The sequence below is a fragment of the Chionomys nivalis genome, chromosome 16, assembly GCF_950005125.1.
Source record: "Chionomys nivalis chromosome 16, mChiNiv1.1, whole genome shotgun sequence".
Classification (NCBI taxonomy): Eukaryota; Metazoa; Chordata; class Mammalia; order Rodentia; family Cricetidae; genus Chionomys; species Chionomys nivalis.
The window spans coordinates 35,155,545-35,182,666 of NC_080101.1; the positions used below are offsets into that span (position 1 = coordinate 35,155,545).

The 27,122-nt window shown below is 47.4% G+C and overlaps 1 protein-coding gene across 2 annotated transcripts in view; it reads right to left on the reverse strand.

Annotated features, from left to right (window-relative positions):
• Bach2 (BTB domain and CNC homolog 2) overlaps positions 1 to 25,457 on the reverse strand; it is a 329,480-nt gene extending 304,023 nt beyond the window's left edge. Inside the window, exon 1 of one of the 2 annotated variants that reach the window (XM_057790694.1) lies at positions 25,125 to 25,457. The gene's annotated coding sequence lies outside the window, so the exon portion shown is untranslated. Of the gene's footprint in view, positions 1 to 14,858; positions 14,972 to 25,124 lie in introns of those variants that run through there. The other variant, XM_057790695.1, reaches the window with a different exon arrangement.
• Between the last annotated feature and the right edge of the window lie 1,665 nt (positions 25,458 to 27,122).

The following is a 27,122-nucleotide window of genomic DNA, read 5'->3' on the forward strand; positions in this document are numbered from 1 at the left end:
TCATAGGGCTTCACCTTAATTTAAAAAAAAAATGTACCAATGTGAACACGCAGCTTTTCACGAGTATTGAATGTTACAGAACACACTGCACCAGACAGGCAAAGGCCCCACCCTTAGCCCTTTTTACACTACACACAAATAGACATATTTCCTGTAAGCATGCTAAAGTAGAAAAAAAAAGTCAGAAAAAAAAAAGAGAACTAAATCATCTCAAAAAAAAAAAAAAAAAAAAACCCAAAACCTCTTACCACTATCTTAATCATCCTGTAGTCTCCTCATCCCGCTATAACTAACACACACCATGCATGCTAATCACTAACGAGCTCACACAGAAAGCTCTGTGATAATGAAGTGAGACCCAGCGTGGTTTGTTCCTCACCATTACACAGAAAGAGACGAAAGACCTGCAAGGCCATGAAGAGCTACAACAGAGTGGACAGTCTAGGAAACTCTACTCAAAACGATGGGACCACCCTGAGAGCGGGAACTGACCTAAGGACCTCCAACTCCTGATAGTGCATTATCTATGACTCCAATTTAAGGAATATAGAGCCTTAAAATAGCAAGAATCTAGGTGGGGATCACAGCAGTGCTGCTAGGGACGCTCCTGGCCCGTACGCTGGGGACAGGCATGTGACGTAACTGTCATAGCGGGTATGATGCAGCTCTTACAATGGATTCCTATCTGCTGAAGTACCAAAGGGTGACAAAAGAGTAAGTAAAAACTGTATTAATATGGCATCGCAGAAGCTAAAAAAAAATGGCCTTATGTATCCATATATATCATTAATGGAAAAGCAGCCACAGGGAAGCAGAGAAGGGCACCTCTCCACATCTCACTCGCTGCTTCAAACACTGCCCCATGTAGACACGGCTCTGTCATTTAAATGCCAACTTTAAGTTATCAGGACTTTTTTTGAAGCTCACTTTTACAGACGCTCCACCCTACAAGCACTGGAGCTAAGTCAACATCCTAAGGTCTTAGCACAGTTGCCTTAAGGGACTTGATGTCTGCTCAGTACAGTAATAAATATCTAATTAGATTTACATTTTAATGATGTTGTGTATGTGTGTATGCATATGCGTATGGACATATGTGTGAGCAAGAGAGAGACCAGAAATCAACATTGTTTGTCTTCTTCTACGACCCTCGAACTTATTTTTCAAAATTCTTATTCCATCTTACGTTTTAATTTTGTGTGCAAGAGGAAGAAAGTATGTGTGTACCACTTTCTGGAGTCTGTTTTTTTCTATCATCTAGGTTCCCGGCAGGCCTTCAGGTTTGGCAGCAGGCACCGTTACCCACTGAGACATCCCACGGGCTCTCCACCCTTTTTTGAGACAGAGTCTCTCACTGAACCTGGAGCTCACAAGACTGGCTGGCCAGCAAGGAGATATTTCTCTCTCTCCTTCTCCCTCACTGGTGTTGGGTCACTAAAGTTACCACTGCACCTGGCTTTTCAACATGGATGGTAAGGATTCAAACCCAGGTTCCCACATTTACAGAGCAAGCACTTTGCCAACAAACCATCTCTTTGGCCCTTAAATCAAAAAATTCAAGTGTCTTTTATTTCATCTTACTAGTAATTCACTGTTACAGTTTGTAAAATTAAGTCTGTGGCAGGCTGGACATAGAGAACAAATGCCTGGCTCCCTCACCCCAGAGAGAGCAGCACACTCTAAACAAGGAAAGTCAGTGTTGCTGTTGACTGCCTAGAAGCTTTCCAATGAAAGGCTCAATTCTGGTATGTATAGAGTATGCTTAAAGAGTTATTTTAAAAGATACTAAACAGATCAGAAGATTACACAGACTTCTGGTGATCTGAGGAGGTCACTAGACATCTGAGGTACACGACTCCAATGTGAGGAGCAATAAACTTCACGTTTGCAACTGAAGGGTGGAAGAACAGAAGTGTGCCTGAAAACCCCAGACCCCTCTCAGAGTGGCTGCCAACAGAGCCACCAAGGGTTGTGGGAACTGCAGAAGCAAAATCATCTCAGGTTTTCTTCCCCACCGTTCTTCTGTGGGAAGAAGCTAGCAAGGACAGAAGGCAAGTGTGAGGGGCCCTGTGCCTCAGGGTGAAAACCAGACAGTGAGTTTCTTCAGTGGGGGAGGGGCGCTTGCACATTCCCTAGTCTTTGGATGTGTATAGGTAGAAACACACCTTTTAGAAGCAGAACATTACAAGCTATTTACCAAGAAAGATGAGCTGGGATGAAAGGGAACCAAGTAAGCCTACAGTCAGAACCTGAGGTGGAAATGTAACTCAGATACAAGGTGCTGGACTAGCATCCCCAAAGCCCTGAGTTTGTGCTCAGGCACTACATGAACTCAGTGTAGTGGCATATGCTTATAGTCATAGAGATACAGGAAGAAAGATGGGAAGTTCAAGGCCATCTTTGACTACAGACTGAGTTTGAGGCCAGCCTGGATTCCACCAGATGAGACCATCTCTTTAAAGTTACTTGTCATTGTAGAGATCTTGTCATTGTTCAGCAGACTACGGTTCTGAGATTTCATGGGTGCAGCTCCCTGTCCTATGTAAAAGAACTAAAGCATCCAAGGCCTTACTGCTAGATGAAGAGTTCCAGGCAATTAATGACCACTGGGAGAGAATTAGTCTTCTCCAGGGACAAGACCCTTATATGTGTATACCTGTAAGAATAATTAACAACTAAAAAAGAGGTCATGGGGGGCCACACACTGAAGGCAAGAAAGGAAGGGTGAGATGATGTAATAAAGTATTCGTATTGAAATTCTCCAAAAAGTTAAGGGCCTGAAAACAGACATATAAGTAACACCACGCAGACTAAGCAGGTTGCATTTATGTATTTATGAATATATACATACACATGCATATACATATGTAACAACAATTAATGAAAAAAAATGTAAGAAAGCAAGGAGGGGTTTCTGAGAGGGCTTGGAGGGAGGAAAAGCAAGGAGGAAATGATGCACTATATTATAACCTCATAAAATTGAAAAAAAACGATACTAAAGGGAGTAACTTTTTAAAAACTTTTTTAAATGATTGCAAACACAGACAATCAATAAACTGTAACTGGTGATACAGTGAGATGGATTTCCAGGCCTGGCAGCTTAAATAAAAACTCACAGGTCAGTCGTGTCGCTGAAGGAAAGGAGCCCTGCGTTCTTGCCAGAGGGCGGCAGGGCTCCGAACATCAGCAACACACTTCACCATCTCCTTTGTACTCAACACACAAGATGAGCCCTTGGAGGAACAGGGCCCCAGTGTAGGGGCTTTGCAGTACAGATTGGGTTACTTTAATAACTAGTGTGTGATGGAGGTGGGTCTTGTATTTATCTGTTGCTTTCATTGGTTAATTAATAAAGAAAACTGCTTGCCCCTGATAGGACAGAAAATTAGGTAGGCGGAGTAGACAGAACAGAATGCTGGGAGAAAGAAGCCGAGTCAGTGAGTCACCATGATTCTCCCACTCCAGACAGATGCAGGTTAAGATCTTTCCTGGTAAGCCAGCTCGTGGTGCTACACAGAATATTAGAAATGGGTTAGATCAATATGTAAGAGCTAGCCAATAAGAGGCTGGAGCTAATGGGCCAAGCAGTGTTTAAAAGAATACAGTTTCCATGTAATTATTTCTGGTAAAGCTAGCCGTGCGGAGTCGGGTGGCGGGACGCAGCCCCGCCGCTCTTATTACAACAAGTGTGTTCCAAGAAGACACACACATGCGCTATGGCCAAGAAGGGGACCCAATGGGTGAGTGCGGAAACCTGTGTGATCCCCTAGGATGGTATCAACTTGGCTGCAAAAAGATGTCTTGAGTAGTAACTTAAGACACTTCCACAGTGTTTTAGGGTTTCCGTTGCTTTGCTACAACACCATGATCAAAAGCAATTTGAGGAGGATGGGGATTATTTCATCTTACAGTTTAAGTCTATCAGCCAGGGAAGTCTGGGCAGGAACTCAAGGCTGGAACTTGGAAACGGGAACTGGAGCAGAGACCATGGAGGAGTGCTGCTTACTGGCTTGCTCCTCATGACTTGCTCAGCCTGCTCTCCTATAGCACTTAGAACCATCTGCCCAGGGACGGCACCACCTACAGTAAGCTAGGCCCTCTGCTTTCAATCGCCAATCACAGGGACATTTTCTCAATTGAGGTTCCTTCTTTTGAAATGACTCTAGATTGTGGCAAGTTGGCATAAACCCAGCCAGTACATAGTCAGAAACCAGGAGCCAGGTGAGTACAAGACACGCAGCTCAACTATGTGCTGAAAAACATAATTAGATGAGTTGGGTCAGAGTGAGGAACTACCAGACCAGGCAACCAAACGGTGTGCACCAAGATCCTTACCTGTGGCCTTGAACTGCTTACAAGGTGAGTACCTAGAAAGGGGCCAGTTATACCAAGGAAGAGCTTCTCAATGCTAAGTCTCTTCATTCCACTCAGCCTTCCTGTGCAGGGCGCCAAGTGGCCTTCCCCACTGTCAAGTTCACTGTCCTCCATGTCATCTCTGCTGTAGCTGGAAATATAACCATTCTCATTTTTTACCCCTACTCCCACCCCATATCTTCTGTTCCTGGACCATCTGTTCTGACAGCTCCCAAAACATCTACAGTCTCACCTTCAAACCCTTTCCCTCTAACCCATTACTATCTTCCGGAAAACCATTGTTCTTGCATTCAGTATCTCTCCTTCATATGTAACTCATTCAATAACTTCCATCTCTTGCTGAGGTGCTACCACCCCAGGGGGAAAAAAGTCTCTACTGTTCATTGACCTCATTCATTTCTACAGGGCCAGAATTTGCCCAGGCTCCAGATCCCAGTTATTTCTGCGCTGTCTCTGTCTATTTCTCTCTTCTAGGTATTCATTTCCGGTGGCTCATAGAAGCCCACTGGTTCTGTATGTCTCACCCCTGGCTCACGCTGCCCACCTGCTCAGAATAACTACTGGCCTCTTCTCTCCGGAGCCGCCTCTTCTCCAGCCGTCCAGTGTGCCTTCCATCAGCACCATCATTCTGGCCTTTACACTACCCCAATTCTGACCCTGACTGCCACCCAAGCAGCAACTCACATGACCTCACAGCTAGAAGATGGCTTCTTAAGGAAAGGACTCTGGCTCTGGAACCTAACGGTCCTGCTTCAAACCCCGGCGCCTGTGCTACCTGCCGTGCACCTCAGTCTCCTCATTCCTACAGCAGACTCTGTAATATTCTCCTCTTAAGGTTGCTGTGAAGAGAAGAATAGTAATGGTGTGCAAAGAAGCTGGAACCAGGCTTAGCTTGTGAGCACTGGGAATCACACCAGCACAGCTCCAGCAAAGCTTGCCAGCGCAGGTCTCTCGAACCTTTGTGCCCCTCCTTCCCTTGTCACTAGCCCTCCCTCGGGTGGCCTGCCCAGGGCAGAATCCCTTTTCTCAGCTGCTATATCCAAATTCTAGCCATTGTCACAGTTCTGGTCCGATCCACACCCAGCCTGTGGCTTTCTGGTTTTTCCAACCACACCGGCTCTTTCCTGACTCTGAACTTCCCTAACACTTTGCTGCCTGTTCCTGACCCAAGTTGATCTATAGAATTTTAACTGTGGCAAGCAACCCAAGCATCAACGAGAACGAGCATATGAGGCCTGGGCTTCAGTACCGCAGCATGATGAAGCGGCTGTGGATGTCGGATGTCTCAAAGTCCTCAGACAACAACAGGCAGCTTGTAAAGCTCCCATCACACCAGGAAGACCAAACATGTGAGCCCTTCCAGGTAGCCTGGCAAACCGCTCCCGGATCTCCTGCCCTCCAGACAGAACCACGGGGAAATGAAAGGCACGACTGTAATCAGCAGGCTGCACAGGTATCCCTTCTGAAAGGCTAATGACAGTTTCTCAAGTGGGCTTTCCCACATCTATTCTAAATAACGGCTTAGAGTTTATCATTAAAGGCATTATCACATACAATCTGCCCAAGAACTTGCTCTGACTTTGTTCCTGTTCTAATGAAAGAATACATTATCCGCCTAACCTTTACCTAACTTTTACATGATACTAAAGTTTTTGTTTAAGATTTGTTTTTGCAAACTCCAAAAAAGTCCACATAAAAGAAGGACGAGGAGAAGAGGGAGGAAGAGGAGGAGTAGAGCTGACACACAGAGAAGTTGTTAAGATTTTTTTATACCTAAAAAGGGAATTTTTAACCACAACCTTAGTCATAGACCTGCAGCAGGCAGATCAGAAGCAGCGAACGATATCGCGGCAGTGGAGAAACTGGTGGATATGCCCGGGGTTCAGGCGCGGGTGCCAGGGCTCACAGGACAGACGGGCTGGCGGAAGTGGGCGCTGTACCCTTATCCCGCCCCCGCCTGACCACCTGCGGCAGCCAGGGAGGAAGCAGGCTAACCCCCCCTCCCGCCCCCTCCCACATCTCCAGCTGCAGCTCGGCAGCCACAAACTACGCAGGCATCGTCTGATAGAGCCCGAGTTCTATCAGAAGCATCAGTGTGAAGGGGGAAAATCTTCAACTCGTGATGAGTAACCTGTGTTACTGAGATTCTATCACCAAGCACTGAAGCGGGGCTAAAGGGAGACCCCCTCTAAATACACCCACGGGGCCACGCAAATGCCTGATGTGGCATAACTTCTCAGGGCTCTTAAGGCCGAGGTGAGGTGGCCAATACTTAGGTAGAAGGGCAGAGCCAAGAGGGTGGTTCCCTGGGAGCTGCCAGTCTTGCCTAGCATGTCCAATGACAAAAGGGAATGCCAGCATGGCCAAAAGTAGGGGAGCCCTTCCTAACCCTGCACTCAGTATGGACCAAGATAAGCCCGACAGCCATGTGTCAGCACAGCGTCCTACACAGAACACGGCTGAGTGGAGAGCCAACTGAGGAAGTGGCTGCCAAACTCAGGAGTCATGTAAGAGGACAGGAAGGGGGCTCGCTCACAAGTCAGCTGCTAAACCTTTCTTTGCTCCCCTTTAAACAGCTAAAGTAAAATGCACCTGCACTGTGAATGGCACACCTGCTCTTCCAAGGTCACTGGAGAAATGCTCTTACCTCCCAGGGAGATCTCAGTTTATACTTTAAAAAAAAAAAAATGAGGAAGTTCAAATTCTTACTGCAACTTAGGATCCTTAAAAAAAGAAATCAGCGAAAAATCAAACGGCGATCCAGCATGTAATCTGGGTCCCCAGGACCTGAAACCATGGTAGTGAGACATCACCTCTAGCACGGGGAACCACACCGTGTACAACTGCAAGCATGCAGTCAGTAAGGGACTGTCCTATGCTAATGTCACAGTAGCGACAATTAGTTTTAACTTACCACTGTTGATAGGTATGACGTTCTTGTCAACTAAGGCCACACACCATGCGTCAAGTGACTGTCTTTCCAACCTCATAAGGCCCCCCAATATTGAATAGGACTTAGTCATCTAAAATCTGGTAAGATGCCATAGCTTCCAAAAGTCAATGTATAAGTTATATACTTCTTTTATCAGAGCCAATGTCACCTATGCAGTCACAAAGCTACAAAGCCTACAGCAACTGGGACTATGTTCACCATCGCACGCCCTTCTCGGGGCCCTGAGCCTACAGCTCCATACACAGGATGAGGAAAATGAGTCAACATGAAATCTGACAAAGCCTTCTGTCTTGTAGCAAGTTCCTAGTAAGGGAGGGTGTAGTGAAATTTAGACATCAACACTGAAGAATCTTGAAAAGGTAGAAATTAGATTTTAGGAATTTTTCAATTTTATTCTCTGGTCTTATCTACACAGGGTATCTGGATCGTCTCTACCCCCAGGACCTTCCCACACTACCAACAAAATTTAAATTAAAAAAGTAATCACCTGAAAAGGAGGAGAAGCTACTAAAATCCAACATAATTGTTTGTAAGGCCAGAGGTGACGGACAAGGAAAAGGTGTCTTCCAGATACGGGAATGGCGTGCATAGAAACTCTGGAGACTGTGGCCTCAAGCATAGGGCATACATAGGTGTAAAAGCCAGTCAGGGTTCCAGTACCAAGGCGGGGAAATGGATATGGATTCCCACCTCTAACCAAGAAACTATCTGCAACTGACACCCACCGGCAAAGAGAAATATCAGTTTCGTCCAGTGGAGTCTCTCTGGGTATATTAACAATGCCTCAGGGCATAGATGGCCAACACAAAAGGAACTCAACGGTATTTCTGTAGGCTTTTTGTCTCAATTTGCTTTGTTTGGTTTTGTTGTTGTTGTTGTTTTTGTTTGTTTGTTTTGTCTTACCAGTTTTTTTTCTTGTTTATTTGATTTCCATTTTTGTGGATTTGTGTATGTGTGTGTTTCTTGTTTCTGTCTGCTTTTTGTTTTCTTTGGGGGTGGTAAGAGAGAAGAGCAAAGTTGGATGGGTGGGGAAGTAAGGGGGATCTGGGAGGAATTGGGGGAATGGAAGGGCATAATCAAATTATGTTGTACAAAAAGTTCTCAATTAAAACTTTTTTTAAAAAAAATAATAAAAATCCATGAAGGTTATTAAGATGCCTACGGCTTCTTGCCACTTCACAAAGCCCTTTACCTACTCTGTCCCATCCAGACATACACACAAAACATTATGTAAGGCAACTTGAAAGGTCTAGAACAGATGTGGGAATGTGCTTGAACAAACAGCTCATGGCTACACAGCCTCAGAGAGCATGTATTTGTCAGACATTGTCTCCATTTTTACCATACAGTAAAGCATCTTTGAGATCTAAGTCATTTAATAAATTTCTTATTTTAGGACTTTATGACCATCACATTGAGATTTCGCTTGGGGGACATCAAAGGCGTGAGTAATCACACAGTGGGGAAAGACTGAATGAGTCACGGGTTCCAAAGGAACTTCATCAGTCCAAAGGGGAGCTGGCTAAACACTCAAGGGAAGAAGAAAGATGATCTTCTGAAGGGGACAGACCTCTCTATTCTATTGGCCTGTTCTACAACCTGAAGAATAAGTACTTGATAACCGTTATAAAACACTCCGACTCCAGATCTTCCTAAACACTCAGAGCTAGCATGTCAAGGTAGCATGACGTCAGTTTGCTTTTTTGAGACAGGGACTTACTCTCTCTCTCACAGCAATCCACCTGCCTCAGCCTTCCAAGTACCAGGACTGAGTGTGTGCCACCATATAGAGCTGACATGACTTATTACCTGTGTTCTATTGAGTACTTTAAGATATACACAGAATTCTAGTCTATTTTGGAATGTAATAAATACAGAAGAAAACATTTCAAGACATTAACAGAGACCCTTAAAGCAAAATTCAATTCTTCATATTAAGAAGAAGAAAGCACAGTGGCATTAGATACATTTCATTTATTTTTATTTTATTTTTATTTTTTTATTTTTTCAAGACAGGGTTTCTCTGTGGTTTTGGAGCCTGTCCTGGAACTAGCTCTTGTAGACCAGGCTGGTCTCGAACTCACAGAGATCCGCCTGCCTCTGCCTCCCAAGTGCTGGGATTAAAGGCGTGCGCCACCACCTCCCGGTCATTATGTACATTTTAATCCCAACAGCTGTCCACCACTGAAGTCACCTAACTTCTACATGGGGGAAGGGGAAGAAATCCATATTGAAGTAATTCAGCAACACCAATACCAACATGTGACTATCACTGTGGGGCCTGGTATTTTCAGTTACATATGTAGTTTAATAAAGAAAAGCATTAAGAGTTAGGAAGGATCCTAGACACATTGTGTCTCTCCAACGGTAACAAAGATGTAACTGCCCTGGGGATCAAGTGTATGTTAAGGGGCTGAGGCAGCATGTTTGAAGGCTCCAAGTCATGCCGAAGGGGGCACTTAGATCTGGGAACATTTAAGACACTTAGACAGCCCTAGTCTAAATGGGACAGCACTCTTAATGTGGCCTTCAGGGGATGCTGTCTGACATCAAAACCAGGTTTCACCAATGCTCTCTGATGTTCGGAGGAACCGTAGGAGTGTCCTAATCTGTTCCTGAACAAATGTTCATAACCTAAATGTAAGAATTACAGTTATTCCTGCTGATGTCATCTCGTTGTTCAGGATGTGACGATTGTCTTGGGTACTTTTTAAATAACAGGTCAAATTTGAAATAATTTCAGAATATAATGCACAAATACTTCAAAATTTTTATTATCGGAAAGGTTACATATATGCAAAAATATACATATTAAAAATAATATCCTAGATAAGACCTTTCCGCATCATGGCCTTTTATCGTGTGCGTATGTGTGTGTGTGTTTGTGTGTATGTGTGTGTGTGTGTTTGTGTGTATGTGTGTGTGTGTTTGTGCGTATGTGTGTGTGTTTGTGTGTATGTGTGTGTGTGTGTATGTGTGTGTGTGTTTGTGCGTATGTGTGTGTTTGTGCGTATGTGTGTGTGTTTGTGCGTATGTGTGTGTGTTTGTGTGTATGTGTGTGTGTGTTTGTGTGTATGTGTGTGTTTGTGCGTATGTGTGTGTGTGTTTGTGTGTATGTGTGTGTGTGTTTGTGTGTATGTGTGTGTGTGTTTGTGTGTATGTGTGTGTGTGTTTGTGTGTATGTGTGTGTTTGTGTGTATGTGTGTGTGTGTTTGTGTGTATGTGTGTGTGTGTTTGTGTGTATGTGTGTGGCAATGTTTATTCCTTTTATAGTTCTGCCCTCTAAGTTTATCTATAAGTGATGCACTTAGTTTCCCATGCTCCTGGACTCTCCATGGATAGACTAATACTGCACATATTATTCTGTCTTATTCTTTTCATTCAAGAGTGTGTTCCTGAGATCAACCCACTCGGGTATACTTTTATTGGTTCAAAAAACACAGAGAACTTAGTACATGCTGCTCTCCCCAGCCAATCACAGATCGCTCGATCATCCCACTAGCCTAGAGACGCCATGTTCCTAGTCTCCAGGTGAGGAGACTTGAGCTCAAGTAAGGAGCAGCAACGCGAAAACCCGAATCTTGTTGTTCCTCACAAGGCAATGCTGTTCCTCCACAGCCCCCCCCCATGTTCATTTGCTCTTTCCCCACTCCCAATACCTAGACAAAGAAAGATGTATTAAGGCAGGCTAATATCTTAGCGTTAATGAGAAAGCTTATTCAACATGTTTGTCCCTGTTTCCTGAAGCAAACAGGTGAAGGGTTTTTCTTGGCTGTACATTTAGGAGAAAGCTGCTGAGTTTTAAACTATTTGCCTGTTGAACTTGTTAGGGAATACAAAATTCTTCAGCATAACTGTGCCAAGTTATACTCTTACCAACTGTATTCAAGACCCCCACCCCCACTCCCACCAACACATGCTATCATCTGATTTTTAAATACCTGCCAATTCAGACAGCATGTAATAATATGCTATTATATGTTTTAATTTGCATTGCGTGACTATCAATCAATAAAGGTGAACGTCACTTGAGGCATTTACTAGCCATTTAGTTTTCTTCTCTTGTGAAATGATAGTGGATTACCTGGGTTTTTTTCTTATTGATTCATGTGTTTGCTTTTTACGTATGATGGGCCTATCTTATATAAATGCCACCAATATTACCTACACTTTGGGGTTGTTTTCTCATTCTTTGTGACGTCACTAGTGAGCACTCGTCTTTCTTGTAAATAACAATACTGAGAGACTCATGGGATATTTTTAACCTCTTACATTATTATAAGAGTTACCAGCTGGGCAGTGGTGGTGAATCCTTTCAATTCCAGCACTCAGGAGGCCGAGGCAGGTGAATCCCTGAGTTTGAGGCCAGCCTGGGCTACAGAGCCAGTGCCAGGAGAGCCAGGCCTCACAGAGAAACCCTGTCTCAAAAACCAAAAAAAACATAAAACGCACAAAAAAAGTGTGGGGGGAGCCTAGATCTACACTTAGAATCCTCCCTATCTCTCTAATCACCATATCTTAAGAAGGTCTAATTTGTGATTAGTCATGAAAACGACAGGCTGGGCATGGTGGTCCATGCCTTTGCTCCCAACACCCAGGAGGCAGAAGCAGGAAGATCTCTGTGCCTTCTAGACCAATCTAGTCTACATAGCAAGTTTCGGGCAAGCCAGGGCTACAGAATGAGACTTAAGGAGGCAAGGAGTGGGGAGGGAGGAAGGGAAAAGCAAGAACAGGATGCTGGCAACTAGGATCAGTGAGGGTCGGCCTGAGGCTGTAAACAAAGACACACAAGGAGTTAAGAACCCTTCAGCAAACCCCACACCAACTCCACCTTTTAAAGCATTCCTTCCCTCCAGTCCTTGCTGACCTCACTCTTCGCCCAGCCCCCACCCACTAATCTCTACTATCCACTCGGGCCCCTGGGCACACACTGCTGTCATGGAGCACACATGTCATCTCCGAGATAAACCACAGCCCGTCTCCGGATAGAGAGCCTTCTGCCTAACAGAGCCCTGGGAGAAGACTAGGCCCCCAGTGCTTCCATATTTATTCGTTCAAAATGTAGTTTTAGGATAAATTTTTAAATTTTTCAGAATCAAAATATAACTCCCAATTGAGAAGCAGTGCAAAACAAAAACATACCCAAGTCTCACAGCAGGAAAAGGTTTTAAGGGCTTTTAAATGTCATGCTGAGGAGTCTGTACTTTTTCTGTGGGCAGAAAGAAACAGCAGGTAAGGTTTAGACAGGAGGCCCAAGGAGTCTATTCATCCAGTCTCTCATTCACTGAGCGTCCATGTTAGCGCAACTCAGAATAAAAGACACAAAGGGCAAGAGAGAGCCGCCACAGTAAACTCCAAAATACCAACAAGACAGCGTAAGACAAAGGAGCTATTGAGACAGAAGCGTGAAAGGGGCCAGACTGACACAAAACTCCATCTAGTAAAAAAAAAAAAAAACCAACCTACTGTGAGAAGCTGGCGAGATGGCTCAGCGCGGGAGACCGGAAACTCTAGAGGACAGTTCCCAGCACCCTTGCGGGGCGGCTCACAACTACCTTACCCACAGGTCCACACAACTGTTTGTTTGTTTGTTTGTTTGTTTGTTAAACCTGCTGTGAGTGCCACGGAAAGGGTTCATTGCCCTGGCCCTGCAGAGGAGGTGTGAGCGCCTGCCCAGCGGCTCCCAGGGAGAGGACAAAGGGTGGCAGATCTTTAAAAGGGTGCATGTTTAGAAAGCAAAACAGTGCAGGAGTGTGAATGAGCGGGCACGCTCTCCCTGGGTTTAGAGATTCCGTCGTTCTAACTACAGAATGGAGACATCCTTGTGGCACAGGGCTAACAGAATGGCCTGCAGGAGAAACAACCAGTCTAAGAGGGACGAGAATGCCCCCCTCCAGACACAAACAGGCTGGTGCTGGAGACAGTGACAGCCCCCGGCCATGGAAACAGGCAGTTTGCTTCCTCTCCACGATGGCTGACTCTCATTTTCTGTGAACCCCCTTGTTGGAATCCTTTGACAGTGACTCACAGGGCAATCGGGCTACTCAGCAAGCCCACAGCCGTTCACAATAGACTGTGTAGGAGGCGACCAGCTCCCGGCCTGTGGTCTGTTCAGTTTTTTCCTCTCTGCATTCTGGGAGGATTTGCTTTTCAGCCACATTTCCCTCAAAACACAGCCCTGGAGGCGATGCTTAGTGCACAGATTTCTGAGCGATGAAATAATCCACTCTGGTTTCTTAGTCATAACGAAACTAAAAACAGTAAGATGAAAAAACAATGGGGTCATCATCACACCTACAAAAACACAATCTCATACTCCAGCGAGATAAGGAGGTCAAGGGGAAAAAGCTCAAACTAACATTTTCCAACCTTTCACTGAGAGCCAGGGCTAAAACCACATGTTTTGAAGGGCTTACACTGTGTTATTATTAGATGTCACAATCCTATTGATACTGATGAGTCACCCTTATCGGCGGAAACCAAGAACGTCCATCAACAGCATGGCAGAGTCACCGTGGTTTTTTCTTTATTACTGGTCGGACAGCCCTCAAGAAGCTTCTCCAAGCTACCTTTAAAAAGGCTCCGAGCCTCAGTTTTCCCTGAGCCAGCTCAGCAGCATTTACATCACGCCTTTGGGAGTCTGGGACGACCTGATCGACTTCTGTCCACAAAAGGAAGTTTATGTAGCGACCTCAGAAAAACAGCATTTCACACTTTCCGATGAACATACCCAAACTGAGCGATGTAAACAAAGCAGTCAAACAGAGTCAGCAAAGTCCGGGAGCATCTTCCTGACCCGAGGCTAGGTGCTAGGTTTTTGTTTTGACATCAATAACCAGCAACAGATGCAAACAAAGGCTGTGGTCACCCAGGGGTGGCTTCCTGGTCGCACCCCGTTACTGCCCCGCTCCTGCTTCTGCTCTCTGCTGCCCACAGAGGGAGAAGTGGGCCAGGTCTCAGTAATGCCAAGAAAGCCCAATTCAAGCTTTACGAGAAGTCCTTTGGGGTGTTAAGAGGGAAAAAACAGGGCTACCTCTTTCCCTTTCTTCGGCTCTCTCTCCCTTCTGGTCGCTAGGATTCCCAAAACAATAAAGTGAAAATCCTTCCAGAAACGCTGTGATTCTCTATGCTGTCCCTGCAAAGGAGAGCATTTGCCTAATCTCCTGCTTGCCAGAAGGCTGTGCCGGGCAGAGGGAACCCCAACCAACTGGCAGGGACTACAGACCCAAAGACAGCGACTCCCACCCTCCTCAGGCCACAACGGTCCTGAGCACCGCAGAGCAGAGGCCAGCAGAGCCCTGCAGCCCTTGGGTGCATGAGTCAGCAGGCTGCTGGTGGGAACTGCTGACAGCGAGGTACACACACCAGGGCAAAACAAAACTGGGGCGCACAAGGCTCTCTAACCAACCCCCCCCACACACACGCAGTTATTATTTTCCTAGGTTAGACCAAAAATACAGATAAGCTACCGTGGCTCAGAAAGAAGGAAGAATCAATAGCAGTCAGGAGGGGTAATAAACAGGCAACTCACTCTGGTTTTCGATGTGTGGGACAGCTGCATTCAAATCTCATGAGCCGGTTCATTTTAACTGGCTTTAATTTTAACTAGATTTAACTGCTTTTCCTCCCCTCTGACAAATCAAAATAGCTGCCATATCGACCACAAGAACTGGTAACCGAAGCACAGTTCCTGTTTTTCGGAAGAGACTAGCATTCAAACCCACACTATGAGGCGCTGAGCATACGTGGGAATTGAAGTGTTGAATGAGGGGGATTGAAACTTACACACTAACGAATCCAGGTCCCCCCGCCCCGGCCATCGTTACATGGCAATCTCATGCCAGACTTTGACCTACATGCCTTCAGCGCTGCTCTCATTTAACACAGGATCCCAAGAGCCATGTGAAGAAGCTGGCTGCCTGGAACTCAGAACACATTTCCACAGAGCCAAGTCCAGCTTCCAGTGTGTGAGAGAGGTTCTATCCCTACTTAAAAGTAGTAATTCTGTAGCAACAGTTCCACAGCTAATGAATGAAGCCCCCACCCATCCCTATGCCCCACTTCCTGGGAAAAGGTCTATTTAGCAGAGAATGAACGACAAGGTCTTCCAAGAGACTTCTGCATAAAATAAATATGAAAACATCGTAAAGGAAAGAAAACTATTGATATGTATCATTTACTCATTTACTGACCAACAGTTCTAGTCCTGGGGAGAAGAGGATGAGGGAAGAAGGGGAACAAAGAAGAGAAGAGCCAAGGACTAGGAGGAGGAGGCTGAGGAGAGCAACAGCGAGTAAGAGGAGGAGGGAGAGAAGGAGGGAAGAGGTGTGGAGAAGGTGGTGGAAGACCCATCAAGAGTAGAAAGAACAAAGAGAAGAAAGGGTGCGGAAGCTGTGGAGTCTGGGCAAAGAATGGCATGGAAACATAGTTATTGGCAGAAACAGAAGAAACAGAGAAACTAGAAAATAGTCCCCACTGCACAGGGCCCTTAGGCAGAAAAATCACCCCAGGCCCACCTGGGAGTCTTGGGTCAAGGGCGAGTAAGATGGAAGATCAAAACAGTTCCAGAGGCTGGCACTAGATGGCGCCACCAACCCAACATAGCATGGTTGCTGGAGGGGTGGAAGGCAACTCAGGCTTCATCCCCCCAGCCCCCAAGAGCTGTTTATCAGGCTAAGACTATATCTAAAATAAGCATTGTTCCCTTAACCAATCAGCCTCTCTTAATGTCCGGGATAGCAATACTGTGCTGAGAGTATAAGACAAACTAATTCCGAAATAAATTCCTGAGCCCTTTTTTAATCAATGAAACTGGGGGTAGGGAGGGGATAGGAAGGTATAGGACATTGAATGCACTGCCTCCCCAGACGATAAGAGTCAAGAATTCAAGGATAACTTCACAGGGCCTTTGCCACTAACAAAAAACCAAAATCCTCGACCGTGTTGTGTTCCTGAAGATACACCTGTGACAGGTTGAGGTGTTTGAATCTAGAGCCCTGCAGGTGAAGCTTGTAGACAAATGTATCAGGAGAAACCATCTGTACTCTGTATCTTCATTTTCCTGAGGTTTCTGTCTTCTGACCTGCTTGTTCCTCCTGCTCACCATGGCTCTTCCATCACCAAGACACCACTGTGGAACACTGCAGGCTCCTACCCCAGGTCACTGCTGGGGAACCCTGCAGGTTTCTACCCCAGGTCACCACTGTGGGATGCTGCAGCCTCCCTACCCCAGGTCACTGCTGTGGGACTGCAGGCTCTACTCCAGGTCACCACAGTGGGACTGCAGGCTCTACCCCAGGTCACCACCGTGGGACTGCAGGCTCTACCCCAGGTCACCACCGTGGGACTGCAGGCTCTACCCCAGGTCACCACCGTGGGACTGCAGGCTCTACCCCAGGTCACCACTGTGGGACTGCAGGCTCTACCCCAGGTCACCACTGTGAAACGCTGCAGGCTCCTACCCCAGGTCGCCACTGTGAAACGCTGCAGGCTCCTACCCCAGGTCGCCACTGTGAAACGCTGCAGGCTCCTAGCCCAAGTCACCACTGTGGGACGCTGCAGGCTCCTAGCCCAGGTGTTTGCTTCTCTGTCCACCTCTGCTCAAATGCTGACATCTCAGGAAAGTAATGCACTAGGCATGCCCGGTTACAGATCTCCTCAGAAGATTCTATTTTTACAATCCTTTTCTGATATTGGCTTGAGGTCAGAAGGGCAGGAACTGTCTAGCACACCAGGTGGCCAAAAGACCAGTGTGACATGGAGTCAAGTGTAAGAGGATGGCAAGGCTACCTAGGTCCCGTACAAGTATGACGAGGACTGCCATCCCCGATGCTAGCCATCCCAGGAGACATATGGGAAGGAAGGGTTAATTTGAAATGGGTCTACATTTTCACTCTCACTGAATGGTAATAATATCTTTCACAGATAATTTCTTTTTTTTTTTCAGTTTGACTCTTTGGGGTTTATTCATTTGCATAATATGGAATCTTGAACCCATATAGACAGTCTACAAATCAATGCAAGTAATTCTCACACTAAATCAGCAGCTTTAATTTAAGCTCATCATTGTTTGCATGGAAATCTTTATGCGCTCATCTGCGTGATTTTTTTAATCACTTAAAACCTCCAACACTGACACACTAAGCATCTCTGCATTTAGCTACCTCCAAATTTTGAACTGAATGCTAAAAGAAATGAGCACGGTGCATTCATACACATCTCCCAAACTCAGCCTCAGCCGTACACTTCATGTTCAAGCAGCCCCAGGACAGCCTCTTGACACAAACATCAGTCTGGTGTCCAGCCCAGGCAGAGTGAGGCTGAGTAAGCATTCTGAGCGATGACCCTCGCAAACCCCAGGTAACTGGGCCGCTGGCCAAGCAGAGTCCTTCAAACCCATTCAGACCTCCAGTTGAAAATTGCAACATGCTAATCTGGCAAGATAATCTCTTCCTGAAACTGCCTGGAATGGGGACAAAGGTTACTACTTTCTCTGTCACTGCTAGCTAACATTCTCAATTAGGAACGCTAATGGAATTGGTTGTGAGTGCAATTCTTCTTCCAGGATAGAATGTTCCCAGCATTTTTTTTTTATTATTATTATTTTCCTTCCCCCACCAAAAACCTCAAAGGGCAAATTCTTCACCTATCAAGAGGTTGGGCTGTGAAGAACAGAGATAAACCTGGGATGGGAAAACAGGATTCATGTTCTCTATCTTTATCTCTTGCTTTCCCCTGTTATCACTTTAGTTCTGATCATTAAATGCTTACTAAGACTCAAGGAACACAGTCATTAACAAGTGAATCATGACTGCGATTGGGGATAGACATTCAACTCAGGTTCCATGGGAAACTGCTTTCCAAGCTCGTCAAGCAAACAGCCAGTGTTTCAGAGTGAGTCGCTAAATGCCCACTCCTGAGATCAGCTCAGGAGGTCAAATGAAGAGGGGGAAACGTGGGCGCACAGCACTGTGGCCCTGGTTTCACATATCTGGTGTCCAACCCTGCTTTCCCACTCAGGAGCCTGGTGCTGTCTATGACTTTGCTCTGGGTTGTTAGAATGATTGAGTTCATGCAAGCAACACACGCACAAGGAAAACGCAGAGGAGTTTTAGCATGCATCATAGCTGACACTCATTAAGTTGAGCTTCCACGAAAGGGCTAAAATACTCTTGGTTGCAAATCCTATTACCCCTCCTGCCCTCGAGAGGTCAGGGCTTCTTACTAGAAGCTAGACTCACATTCTCACTAACGATTTTTGCACAGGTCTGGTACACGGCATCTGACTGAAGGAAATGTCCATGCAGCTCTCTGGTCATTCAAATATTGTCAAACAATGTTAAAATGCTCAAAGCAACAACAGCAACTTGTATTTTTTTTTTTTTTTTGATCTAAGAATGAACATGAGTGTACTTTGGGCAATTAGCAATTCTGTTTTTATCCAGTTCTGAAGACTCAGGTAAATAAATCAATTCTGGACTCTGTAGACAAGAACTATCATTTGCCAAAATGGCCCCAGGGGTTATATCATGGGTTATGCAATATTCCAAAGGGCCAAAGGCAGTTGTGAATTAATAGGATTAGGAAGCTGGAAGAAAACAACAGAAGCTCCAAGTTTTAAAATGGCCTTGTCTCAAACTCATACCTGGGGGTGGGGAGCAGCCCTGATCTTCTGGCCAAGTTAAATCCCTTATGGACATCCTGTAGAGGATGGCGTACTTCCCTTGTACACAACTTAAAATGAGCTGTCTGTACCAGCTCATAAGAGCAGCCTTTCAACTACACTGAGTACATACTAGAGCCAGGGCCAGGACTGGGCCACTAGCCACACCAAGAGACACTCACTGTATGTCTGTGATGAATGCATGTGGCATCTGTTGCTAAAGAATGTAGTTTCTGTTCACATGACCTACTGGATAGCATCCGTAAGTAGCGCAGTTTGGGGAGGAAATGAAAACTACCAATAATCTACGGCTTCTTGGACGCTTGCAAGTGAGCGAGCACACATGCTCACTCGTTCATTTGGTTCTCATACTGGTGGAGTGGGAATTGCTCCTGGAGTCAGAGAAGGTCCCAACTTGCCACTAGCTAGACTCCGCAGCATACCCAGCAAAACCCTGAGACATCTGCCTGAAATGACAGGAGGGAGAGAGAAGGGACAGGGGAGTGGGACCGCACTGACGGGTCCTTGCACATTCATTCATCTGAAATGAATTCAAGTCTGCCTAGATGAGCTGCCAGCTCAGGAAGGTCTGGGCGGAATAATGAGAGGTAGAGGGGCTGGCTAATGTGGGATAACACTCAGGAAAGGAGAGGATGTAAGCTGAGGCAGGGCCACAAGGGAGCTGGCCAAGCAGCGGCTCCCTGTGCAGTGGCAATGTGTCCTGAGGCCCTCAGCAAGAAAACAAAGACTCAGGAGGAAGATGACATATCTTGAAACCAAAAGACAATCCCTAATCAGGCTGGGAACAAAGGAGACATAACCAGGGGAATATGCTGGAAAAGGCGTGATTATGAAGTCACTGGGGAAGACCCGAGAGGCGCTTTGGCTGTAATTCCAGAGACTAGAATGAACGAGGACGTGAAATGCTTTCTGATTGGGGACATCCATTATTTTGATGTAAAAGAAAAAAAAGAGAGAGAAGAGGCCTCAGAGAAAATGAAGGGAAAGTTTGCTGGAGTTTTGAAGTGGATTGATTTACATATTCTTTGGAAATGAAGTGGCCCTTGAGATGGCCATGGAGTAAGAATCTGGGGCTATTTCCCTATTTGAAGGGAATAGCATGTTAATCGTAAGGTTAAATTTCAGCTTTAAGCACACTGACATCCGAAATGAACAAAAAAGGAAGAATTTTTTTTTAAAAAAAGGAAAATCTTGACAAATAACTTTTCTGTTAAGTATTTCTTAGACCAAACCAAACAGAAAAAAGAAAATGAGTTTAATTATTTTGAGCAACCTTACTGAAATTACAAAACGTTTACTTCACGTTGTGTCCAATTTGTAAATATTCCCATAGAGATTTAATAGGTGTTAAGTATACTGTGGTGTACTATCACTGGCTAGACAGAATTTTCTCTCTCAGTACCATGGTGGACGCTGTTTATCCTAATGCAGGTCCAGTTCAGCCAGAAGCCCCTCACAGACAGTCCAGGGGTTGGCATCAGCCCTGACCCCTGAACTCTGAGTGCCTGTGCTAGGCCCTGATGTCACTGCAGCTTCTGCAATAACCAGACTGGGAGGCGCAGAGGAGGTTTTGGTGCCTGAACAGACACGTGGACAAACACCTTCGATCTGTACTGCTCACTGCTCTGTGTATCTGAGGACTGAGGTGGCGTTCTCTCTATGCTAAAGCCCCACATCTTACCACAGTGCAATCTAGTCACTGACTTGGGGCCGGACTCTGTATTTCAGATGGGAAAACAACCCTCAGGCAAGTCCAACCACCTTCTGACATTCCAACATTGACACTATTCACTGTTGAGGACCTCCCGGTGGAGATTTTAAAATAAAAAGGTTTTAAGCCAATTTACAGTTTTGTGTGGGATGTATTCACTGTGCAGCCCGTGGGCAGACACTCAAGATAAAGTTCTGATTGGAGCTTGCCAATTGGAAAGAGCCGGCACAATGTTTACTTCATAGATTGTTCTAGGAGTCACTGAGACATGAGCAGGAGAAGTACTATCTATGTACTATGTACTATCTATGTACATAGCACTAAGTACTATGACATGAACAATTAATAAATCAAACCCAGTGTTTTAATTGTGTTTTCAAATGCCAAACGTATATGGAAGTCTCTGGACAGTAAATGAGTCACTCCGCTGCACTGAGCAGCAAGTGGAAGAGTCTGAGCAGTTCACAAACAATGGTTACCTACCTGTCGGGTAGCACTGTGCACGCAGTATTTCAGATCGAGTTTTCCATTAAAAAAGGAAGGTGGCAAATCACATAATGAGATCCAGAGTTGATTTGGACTTTTATTTTTCTCTCAAGCCTTTCTGTTTTCCGGATCACTCTATCACCACTCTTTTGGTACACATGAGCAAATTACCTACCACGGGACAGACTTTAGGGATTGGGTAAGTGTGAAAGTCTTAATAAGATGCTTTAGTATACTCGATGGTATAAAATAGGCCACCTGCAGGACGGTCTGAGCTTTTAAAAATGATCTTATTTATTTACTACACACACCACACACACACACACACACACATGCATGAACAGAGTACAACTTTCTGAAATTGGTTTCCTCCAAACTCACTCTCGGGCTAGTCAAACTTGGCGGCCTAGCGCCTTTATCCACGGCGCCATCTCTCTGACCGGGCCCCCGTTTTTACAAACATCCTCAATAACACTTTAGGATAGAGGACTCCACATAACAATCTGGAAGAGGCAAGGGACCTGGCAGTCCAGAGCCAGCATTCTGACTTATCCTGCCTGGTAACAGCAGACAAGGGCTGAGAAAGATGTGGCTGCCCCGCATGCCTATCTGGCCTCTCCTCACCTGGACCATATACACCGTCTGAGGTATATATGAGGTACTGTGGAAAACGGAATGAGGTCCCTTTGTCTATGACTTAAGATTCTGAGATGATAAGACATACTTTTAAAGCAGGCGTGAGAGCCCTTTGAGCACAAGGGGCAGAACAGTGTGCAGACACTGGTCCTTGCCTCCAAGGCTGCCCCTGCTCTTCACCTGCCCTCACCAACCTATACCCCCCCCCCACTCTCCCAGAGGAACTGCAAGGTGCTAATTCACCTAAGCACTGCTCATTCATTCAACAGTCGGGCCAGCATCTGAAGCGAACCAGATACTACTCCCCTGAAACCTGAGGTTTAAAATCCAGAGCAGTGTAGCTCCATAGCAAGGCTTGAGAGATCTAGGGTCTCCTTCCACCTTGTGAAGACTGGATCTATACCACAGGCGCTAAGCAAGAGCTAATCCAAGTAAAACTAAACAGCTCCCAACAAAACTGATTGGCCCGGGTCCTTCTGCTGGCATCACAGGAGCCTCGATTACAAGCTCTGAGGAGTAGCTCACAATCACTAATGAATTACTAAGTCCCTTCGGCTATGCTGACTGTGGGCACAGAAGTGCGGGGCTTGCTTGAGAGAGATTTGAACATGAACCTGACCATCTGGCTCTCTGTAACTCACTTTGATCACAAAATGAATTGCAACAAAATTGAAGAGCACATGGCTGGAGTTAATTGTCTCATCTGTAATCTGAACCTACTTTTAAGCACTTATTATTACCCTCTATCAGGTGGAAACATTTCCTCCCATCACGGCAAAGTGCATTTTCCTGATGAACTGTAATGGATCATTAAATTCCATATCTGAATAACAATACTTTGCACTTTATTCGGCGCCTTTCATCCTGGGATTTCGAGGCGGTTTGCAAATAATTAAGCCCCTCACACAGCAGCCAGAGGTGAGTGACTGGAAGGGAATTGCCTGGAGATTCTGAGTCAAAGGGCATAATTCAACAGAGAGAGAATACAGGCCATCCTCCCAGGCGCTGGTAGCGCTGAGAGTAAATTAGGGGACATTTCATCCCCTCCATCCCTTTCCGGCTCACTCCCGCTCCATGGCAGACTCTGAGAAGCAGCCATACAAAGCACTAGGAATAGAAAATAAGAGCACAGGGTGCTTTTCATCCAGCTAGAACTCAGGGACTCACACGCCTGAGGAAAACACATCTCTAGGAACTGAGATGTCAACCCACTTGCAGAATGGACAGATAGATATCAGAAGAATTTCCTCAAACATTTAGATTACCACACGGCCAACCTAAAAGCCTACTAAAATCCAACATGTAAATATGAACCAAACTACTTCATTTGGTGGTTGCATATTTCATTTCTGGTACCTGCCTGCCTTAATTTGAAATGACTCGGGGGTTTCAGAAATGGCAAATAGAGCCAAAGAGGGGAATAGTTTTAAAGACCAGAACACTAGAAGCCATTCAAAGTTTTGTGATGATTCTGAGCGCCTGGAAAACTGACTCACAATAGAGACACTGACAGATCTTTCATTGGAGCATTTTGGCTGCAACACTGTGAATTAGCAAGGCTCATTCTAACAAGCTGTCTTTCTTCCCCCGACTACGTGTATTACCTTCAAGAATGAAAAGGGTGGTCCACTGGTAAGCGGCTGGAGGCCCAGGATGGGATGACCTCACTCACTCACGTTTTAAGCAAATGGCCCGCTGCCTGGCGGAAATAGCCATCTCTACTGGAGGAGTGGCAAACAGCGGTTCAAGCTTAGCTTTTCTAGTCAGCCAGAGCTTTGCCGGCGCGACAATTTCCTACGTGTTACATTTTAATGATCTGAGAAAACGGTTATCAGAGGTAATATCTCTAATTTTACCCTAAACAGAAGAAAGCAAAAAAAAAAAAAAAAAAAGAAAAAGAAAAAAAGAGAAAATCTCATTAGGCATCTCCGCCATGCTTCCCACTAGGGAAGGGTTTTTTTTTTTTTTTTTAAATCTGAAGTAATTACCCTTTTTAGTTAAATACACTCAGTAGATGAAATTAACAAAGAGACTATGACACTAGACAGTGAAGGTGAAAATCCAGAAACACGTCGCCTGGCCGCCCACGAGCCCGCCGCAAGTCACAGCTGAGTCTCATAGGTGGGATGCCCCAGTCCCTCTTGTTCCCGGAGGCAGTAACAGCAGTGGCTGGACCCGCGGAATGCGAGGAGCACCTTGTTGGGTCACACACAAAACCACCCGTACCACAGCATTACAGGAACTTCGACCAAGTTGCCAAACTTTCATGTATGCAAGAGAACGCAGGCGGGAGAGACTCTATGTGCCCATGACCCCCGGGGCCAGGGGTGTGCGACCCTTCAGACACACGCCACCCTGCGGGTTTCCTCTAAGTTCCTGCAAATCCTCGCCCAGCTCGAGGTCGCCCAGATGCTCCGTCGAGTCCCCTCTCGCGGGCACCTGGGGTAGTCCATGAGCGCCGCCCGCCGCCCTCTCCGTGCGGCTAGACTCCCGAACACCCAGCGGTTGAGCGAACCGCGAGACCCTCAGAGAAGGCCGCGGCGTGGGGAGGTGCAGCCGAGTTGTCCCTTCCTTAACCTGGTCTCTTGGGTGGAACCCTGGGGTCGGAGTCTGGAATACAGGTGTGGATGTGTGTTGTTGGACCTTGGCAAGATGCGGGTTGCAAGGTGTCCCTCTCGGAAGCCATGAGCTCCACTGGGCACGTCTGCGCCCGGGACCCCTGGCTGCCTTGTTCTAGCGCCCTGGCGCGGTCCTCCGAGCCACCCTGCGGCAGCTGACAGCTGAGCGCTGAGCCTCAGAGCCTCGGTCTCCGCGGAAGGGCCGCGCGCGCGGGTGCGGTGGGCAAGGGACCCGGCCACCCGGGCTGGCCCGAGCGCGGGCTGGGGCCGGAGGCAGGGCCGTGGGTCTGACAGCTGCTGCGGCTCGGGCTCCGCTCTTCTTCCCACCCGCTCTCCCGCCCCGCGACTGACTTATTACCCTGGGCTCCTCCTCCCCCTGCTGTTCCAAAACACCAGGCGACGCGAGCAAAATACAATGCCGCCTCGCCCGCCGTAAACAGGCAGGCGGGAGAGCGCGCCCCGCCGCTGCGTCCTCCGCTCGGCTCCCACCCCCCTTCCCGTTCCTAGAAAATGCCATAAGGCGGCCGTGGGCGGGGAGCGGCCGTCCGCCCTCCGGACTCGCTGTCCGCCGCGGCCCCAAGCCACCCCCTGCCCCGCGAGCCCGCTCCCCGCGCAAACTTGCCCCGCTGCGTCGCCGTGGCCCGCGGCCCGTTGGGCACTCACCTTCCCGGGAACTTTCGTCCTCCTGCGCCGGTCTTGCCCGCGTCTTCCCAGCCCGCAGCCCCCTCCCGGCCGCCGGCGTGGTGGGCGGTCCTGGGGTCACCGAGAGCAGGCGGAGGGGATGCGCATCACATGGCAGCTCGCTCGCAGCCCCCCGAGTCCGGGAAGGGGGAGGGGAGCGACGCTTGCGGCGGGGGCGACGGGCCGCGAGGGAGGAGCGGCGGGCGAAGCGGGGCGCGGGGGGCGACCGCAGCCCGGTGCGCGGCCGCGGGGCTGCTGCTGAGGCGGCGGCGGCGGGGCTGTTGGCTGCGCTGCGCGGCTCGCGCTCTCCCGGAACGCCCACACTCTCAATCGCTACATTGTTGACATTCGGCGCTGACGTCACCCGCTCCCCATTCACAATAACTTTACGGGAGCCGGGCAGCGCACCTCCCCGGCCGCTGGGGCGTCGTACGCCGGGTGACTGGCGTAAGCCGCTCCGCGAATGGCGCTCCCGGGGCTCGGGCTCGGGCGGGCGAGCGGGCGCGCGCTTCGCCGGCTGGCTCGGGGAGGGGGGCGCGCCTGTCGCCGCCGCGGACGCCGGTCTCCCGGCTTTGTGCTGGCCGCGCGGGCCTCAGAATCCTGTCTTTCCCTCCCGGAAGACCGCCTTGCTCCTCCTAGCCTTGCCCAGGCATTGAGAATCAGGGGTTGTGGGGGTAGTGGGGTCACGAAAGCGACGAAGGCCAGTGTGGCACGTGGGGAGGTTGCCAGAGCCATGGGCACCTCATCAAAGGGAGAAACAGTTCGGGGTCTGACTATGCAGTTTCCATGATGGAGCAGGACAAGATGAGCTAAGGACCCCTGGAAAGCTGACCTGGCCCCCTTCTACGAGAAGTGGGCCTTGACAGAGAGGCTCCCTACCCAAGAGGGTCCTTTAAAGGCCTACCTCTTTAAGGGGGCCTCTAACCCCCACACACTGTCTGTTGACTTGTCTAAAAGAGCCCCTTTTCTTCCTTCCTAGCCTTAGCTCCCACTGGGTCGCAGCCGCTGTCCCTCACTTGCCCCTCTGAACGCCGTCAGGGTGCTGCTGCCCATTAAATTTGATGGCAGAAGACTTGGTGGTGGTTGAAATTTTAAAGACAGTAGTTAGGACGCAGGCTGTACGTACATTCGCAGTAAAATAAGGTTGTGTTAGTGCAACTTTACCCCTTGCCAAGGCCAGGAAATCGCCACGTTTCCCTAAGCACCTATAACTTGTCCCCCTGTGTAGGGCAGTATTTCGTATTATTACACGTGGTGCTGGTTTTTAATGAAGATTATAAAACTTCGGCTGACTCTGCTGAGAGAAGGATCATAAATCCGCCCTGTGAAATGGGCACTGGCATATGCAAGGAAGCCAGGAAGCTTCGCCCTGGGAGTCTCATGATATCATCCAAAGTGTCGCTCCGGCCGCCCTCACTTGAGGGCTCAGTTTTTGAAAGACTCTATTGGGGATGTGTGTGTGTCAATATGCGAGGGCCCCATGCAGAAGGGTGGTGCCGAGCTATTTTTCTAATTGCAGCCCCCCTCTCATGAGAACCCCGACTCTGTAATTCCTGCTAACCTGGCTTTCAGATGGTGCCTTTGATTTCTTGGTTTCTCATCTTGTCCTTTTGAAACAAACACTCTGCATGGGAAAGTTTCTGCCCAACCTGCTGGCAAGGACCGAACCCTCGCTGATCCTGGCCTGGAGCCTGGCGTGGTGTCTCACAGCCCTGAGTGTTTCTGCTGCTGATCTTCATTCTTCCAAACATGTATTGGTTAAAAGCTTTGTGCATTTTAATAGCATCAATAAATGTTTCCTTACATGAACCAGGCTGGAGAACCTTTCCAAGGAGAATGTTCAAGGCATTTCTTACTGAGCCAGCCGTGTCTGTTAGGCTGTGTAGTGTTCCTGAGACGTCGGTGTAAGGAAGGTGAGCAGGGGGTTACTGCTGCCAACTTTTCTAGATTTAGAGAGTTACAACAACAGCTGATACGTGC